At 44.8% G+C, this 6001-nt stretch overlaps 1 non-coding gene across 1 annotated transcript; it reads right to left on the bottom strand.

Annotated features, from left to right (window-relative positions):
- Nucleotides 1-2582: 2582 nt before the first annotated feature.
- On the bottom strand, nucleotides 2583-2689 carry LOC120668231. Its single transcript, XR_005672328.1, has one exon. It is a non-coding gene; the product is annotated as a small nucleolar RNA R71 (small nucleolar RNA).
- Between the last annotated feature and the right edge of the window lie 3312 nt (nucleotides 2690-6001).

Genomic DNA, 6001 nt, shown 5'->3' with positions numbered 1-6001 from the left:
TCTGGCAGTAAGTATACTGTGGTAAGCAAATGTATGGTTCACCAATCCATTACTCTTTTTTCATAGAACTTGGTCTCGCAAAAATCGTGCTTCCTTTGTTTATGTCTGTATGCTCTAGTTTGGATGTATCTTAGCTAGATGCATCCATAGGCTTTTCAAATTAAGCATGGTGCTTAGGTTAAATAGTCTTCTCTAATCAAAATGAGACATGGTGTCAAAATTTTCGTTAATGAACCTGGAGTTAATACTTTCATAAACTTTGGATGCTTACCTCTTTGGACAAACCCCTACAAGAAACTTTTCAAATTTGTTGGGAAAAGTCCTCAAGTTCATGCTGGAGATAAGGCAAGGCCCATTTTGCGATTCAAATAATAAAATTTGTACAACATACATAGGAGGTGTTGACGGTCGTTAAGTGCGAAATATGACCGTCAACTATACTCATAAAAGAAGGAAAACTATACCTCTTACTCACATATTTGTATCACTAACCTAGCTCCACAGTTGTTTTTGAAGATTTATGATTTCAGGAGCACAAGTCCGGAATAAGAAGAAAACATGACGAATACACAGACAGAAGTCACAGACGATCGCGTCCTGCGTAACACAAGCAAAGGAGGCCCACAAAACCAGACCAAACCGACCAACTAAGCCCCGGCACCGACCATCTGACATCAGGACCCACCAGGCAGTGTACCAGAGAAGGACGGTGGCCAGAGGAGGCAAGGGGGGTTCGGCCAACCCCACTTGTCAGCCAATGAGACTGAGTTTTGGCGGGAAGCCTGAACTTATCCTCCCTATAGCGGTTTGCATGTTTCCATACAAGGAGATGGCGGGAACCGACCTCTCAAGCTATAAAAGGGGCCTCCCACCACTCTCACCACACACACCACTTGAAGGCCTCTCTCTCACTCTCATTTGTGACTTGTACTCCTTAGGGTAGTGGAGCTAGGCTAGTACTTCATCTCCTTAGCTAATCCAGTCGTCCTTGGGGTCAGCGAGCAATCCTCGGCCTCTGGTATGGCTTTGTATTCCGACTTTTGTTATGCTATTCATATTGAGTTCGTTCTTGGTTATCTTGCTATGTTCGTAGCTTGCTTAGCCTTGATTTGTGCTTTATCAAGTTATTCTAATTGCTTCCTTAGACCAAATGATCTGGGTAAGGATACCAGTTCGTTGTGCTTTCGGGCTTGCTTTAGCATCTTACCTGTCCATCCGAAGAGTGGGGGACCCGGGGGTGCTAGAGTAATGACTTCATATGCGGGCATGGTGCCCGGGTATGCGGGATCCTTCGGATATGACGGTGCTCCACGGTGTGACTGGGGTAGACCGCAGGTGGTGACAGCCCTGTCGGTCCGCCGGGAAGCTGCTTCTTGGTTAGCGTACTCCCCGATGTTCGAGTATTGTGTAGGAGTTCATGCAAAGATGAAACGGGACTGGATGTTCTGCAGTACGGGTCATTCTCCCCGATGTCCCTAATTTTCCGGCACCTGTAGTTCTAAGCATGTGACTAACGTAACTCATCTGCTAACATGAATAGTATACTAGGATCTTTGACTATGCTCCCACTAACCTTAGGATTGCTTGTCTATTCTTTATTCATGAGAGTTGGTAGTTCTGTGTGTGTCACATTACCCCTGATTGTCCATTATATATCACTTACCCCTGTATAGTCAGTGGTCTTCATCTTACTTCATACGTGTCATGGTTATGAAACTAGTAAATAAACTTTACACAACCTAGCCACCCCTTGGGAAAATATAAATAACGATACCATGAATACTTCCGGGTGAAATGCTACAACGGTATATCCGTGCGCTTGCGGATCCTTCTGTAAATGTTAAGACATACCACACGGCATTTCCGTGGCGCCGTTGCTAGGAACTAACCCCTCCTAGTGGCGACGCTAAGAAATGTCAACAAGCATTTCTGGCGCCGTTGCCGGGGATGTCACTAGGTGTAAAGTTATTTACTAAGTACATAGACATGGCAATATAAGTAAGAGGTAGCTACTGCTTATACATGCTAATGTGTTTATCTTTTTGTTTTCTCCTGATTGGATGAAAACAGGGTAGTGTATGTCTGGTTTCTCCTTGCAGACAAACTTTGTTGAAAATCCCAAGAAGCTCGTGAGAAGGGTCCGACCTCGCGTCGTCCCTCCTCCGATCTCGTAGTCGACAAGTGAACTAGCTTTCCAAGCACCATCAACTGAACTCATGGCTGAGAAGACTCTCCGTGATTTCTCCGTCCCCTCAGCTGCCAATGTGACAACTGGACCCAACGTTGATGTTGGGGACGTGAACTTTGAGCTGAAGTCCAGCCTCATTAACATGGTGCAGGCTAGCCCATTCTGTGGCAAGCCCAATGAGGACGCCAACGCCCATCTCCAGAACTTTTTGGAGTTATGCAAGACCGTAACCATATGGGGCGTTACGGCTGACGCCATCAGGCTCCGCATGTTTTCTTTCTCCCTCCTGGGGAAGATGAAACAGTGGTTTTATCAGAAAAAGGAAGCCGTCAGCACATGGAACAAATGTTCCACGGCGTTCCTCGCCAAATTCTTCCTGTTGGGCAAAACAAATGCCCTACGTGGAAGAATTTCAACTTTCCAGCAGACAGGGATCGAATCCATCCCAGAAGCTTGGGAGAGACTCCAAGAATACATACTCGCCTATCCTTATCATGGGATGGATGAGTGGGTCTGTTGGCGTTCCTTAAGTACCCACTTTATCCCTTGTTTATCCTTGATAATGGAATGAATTTAATATCAAAATCACTAACTGTCCTAACCCTGGCCTAATTATCGGTCATTTTCACACTTGCACATATATTTTGGAGGAACTTCGTTTTTGCAGGTTTTTGGCCTATTTTGGAGCATGAAATGACGAGGCCCGTGATCGAGTGCTAACATAGAGAAAGACGAAGGCCAAAGCCCAAAGGAAGGACCAAAGCCCATGTTGATTCAAATCCCATTCATGCACATCCATCCTCCAAGAGAGCCCAAAGGACCAAGCCCACGAAGATGAGATCAAGATACTTCGGGATTAAGCAAAGTAAATGATGATTTAATGAAGGATTCCCTATCCTATCCTTTCCTCCAAGATATCTCCAAGATAACGACGTCAAAAGGGGTGCAATCGTGAAGGACATAAACTCTAGAAGATGCGAGGAGTCTGCACGCGAAAAATGAGACCGAGGCGAGCCCGAAACAGGGTAGGCCGGCCGGCCTAGCCCGTTTCTGATGCGGTTCGGCCTCCCCTTCGACCGGTGGCTTCCTCGGCTTATAAATAGCTCGCACCTTATTCAACTCGGGGCATCCATCCACCCAGAACTCGACGAAAACCTAGGGCCAAGACCGGAGGGAGACGACGGCCGCCGCAAGTATTCGAAGTTGTCTAGGAGATGGCTTAGGTCGACCCTAGCCGCCATGGCCTCCCTGCGTGGTTGTGCCATGCGGAGTTCATGAGTTAGTTGGATTCATCGATGGTGTGCACATGGCGGTGATGATCCAAACAAATCTATTATGTGAGTAATGATAATCATGTCTTCCGAATCTATTAGCGACCATGTTCTCTCTTTCAATTTCATTCTTCTCTTTGGGTTTGCTTCATTCTAGATCTATTATCGAGATAGATTGCTTAGCATGATCTTGTAGTCATGGTGGCTAGAGGTTCATGGCGGAACTACCGAAGGGGGTTCGACTTGCTTCAGGGTACTTTTGTCGAAAGGGGTGGCGTCGTGACAGGCCGTTGCCACTAAGTAGGTGGAGTATCGAGGGATCGGATTGGAGATTTTGGGTTTAAAGATGCTTTTGATTGAGATGCATGATTTATTTGCTCGTTAGCTTGAACTACAACTAGATGACGATAGGCCTAGTCATATCTTTGGTTTTGCTATGATTAAGCCTATGTTCATGGATGAGATCAACCTTTACATATCACTCATATCTATTAAAGGTTTACCCTTTATATGCAATCAATGCTTCATGTTAGGATAGATCCATTAGATTAGATGGAAAACCTTAGGTAGTTCTTTGTCGATCCACGAATTGATAAACCTTGGGGGAATACTCTAAGGGAAAAGCTACACGAACTGTGCGCTTGCGGTATACAAATCGGGGCGCTAAGGAGCGTCAACAAGCTTTTATGGCGCCGTTGCCGGGGATCGGCAACACGAACCCTAGGGTGATCTATCTAGTTTTTGGACTAACCCTAATTTTATTATTGCATATATCCTGTGTTTCTTGTTTGTGTCCATGAATGCAGGTAAAACCCTAGACACAAAGCGATTGAGAAGTTCTCAACGTCCGTACTTTGACAAGTCCAATCTCACTCAAGCAAGTTGATGGCGACGTGAAGACCCGCTCTTTAGTGGTAGGTGCTAACTTTTGTTAGTGGCCCAGCATCCGCTATTGAGTCCCCACTCCCCAAAGCAAAAGATGATAAATAAGGTACGCCGCCATGTCAATTGATTTTAAATACTAATGTTTTTGGGAAAAATTGTTTGTTCAAGCAATAGGTATGAAGCATGCCCGCAAAGAAAATCGTGCGATCGGATCATCATCATCTCCAAAGTGTTACTGTTATAATGAGTTTTTCGTCCAAGATAAGAGAAGTACCATGATCAAATAATAGATTATTTTGAAGCTCCATCAAGTCTACTTTCCAACGCATCAAGAATCATGAATTTTGGAGATCGGTGTGAAGAGTTATGGTAAAATCTTTCAACACTGCGCGTTCTGAAATGTCTCTGGATAGAGCGTAGTGCCGGAGTAAAACGACCATAACTTCTTCATCCGGAGTCCGTTTGGGATCAATGACCACTCGTTGAAAAGGTAATTTCATAAGAATTTCCATGGAGTAGAATTTTGGTACATGTTCTGTGAAGGATGATCAAGGAATTCAACGAAGAATAGGCAGCAACAAACAATGGAGAAAGTGATGACGATGTCGCAAGATGTTTGGAGAACCTTGTACACAAAAGTTGATGATTTGAAGTTGACCAATGCTAGAGGAAACAAGATTAGAGGAACCATGGTGCCACCCATCTTCTCCATGGGATGCTCAAGAAACTTCTAGTCGAGTGCAATCAAAGAAAGAGACCGCTCTGATCATCGACAGAAAGCACGGGAGCCTCCTTCGATCCCGACACCTTAGGCAAAGCAAGAACCATGGAGACAGACCATTGGAGCCATGCTACTCACTGGTGAATCAATGGTGATGACCTTGAAGCAAAGGATGCACAACAAGATGCTCCGAAGACCACAAGATCAAGATCATCGACATCTTCGGATCGATTCGTAAGAAGTCATTGTTATCATCAATATTCTGCTCAACCTCAGAAGCAAATAGCAGCATATTTTTGGATATTCAAAAGCTCCACGAAGTTCCCGTCCCAACGAATCAAGAACCAAGTCAATCGGAGATTCCTACGAGCGGGTATGGCCAAAACATTGAAGGTTGTGCACTCTGAAAATTTCTGGACAGCACGCAGCGCCAAAAGTGAAACGGGCATAACTCCCTCGTTTGGACTCCGTTTAAAGCGAATGACCACTCGTTGGAAAGGTAATTTCATAAAATTTTCAATAGAGCTAAATTTTGGTATATATTCTGTTGAGTATACAGGAGAGATTCTACGAAGAAGAGGCAGGAGCAACGCGATGAGAACAAGATAGAAAAGATGACGATGACAACAATGAAGAGGAGCTTGGGCGATGTTTTCATCAAGTGTACATGATAAAATTCAGAAGGTTGGAGCAGAGGAAGAAGCCTAATGACATTGGCAAATGAAGGCACAAGCGGCTGACCTTCGACAAACGAAGATGTTGCAAACAAACTACGACGGATTACAAGAGCGCAACATTCAACACATGGAGACGTGAGAAGCAAATCACGACGGACCACGAGGAGTGCATCAAGATGACATCTCACAGAAAGCACCATGACTCCAATGAGTATGAAAAAGCTCCAAGGCTAAGGTATACAGTGAATTCTCAAGCTTC

The sequence above is a fragment of the Panicum virgatum genome, chromosome 3N (assembly GCF_016808335.1).
Source record: "Panicum virgatum strain AP13 chromosome 3N, P.virgatum_v5, whole genome shotgun sequence".
In the NCBI taxonomy this organism is placed as follows: Eukaryota; Viridiplantae; Streptophyta; class Magnoliopsida; order Poales; family Poaceae; genus Panicum; species Panicum virgatum.
Note: the sequence above shows the minus strand (reverse complement) of the source record. Positions and strands in the feature narration are given on the sequence as shown.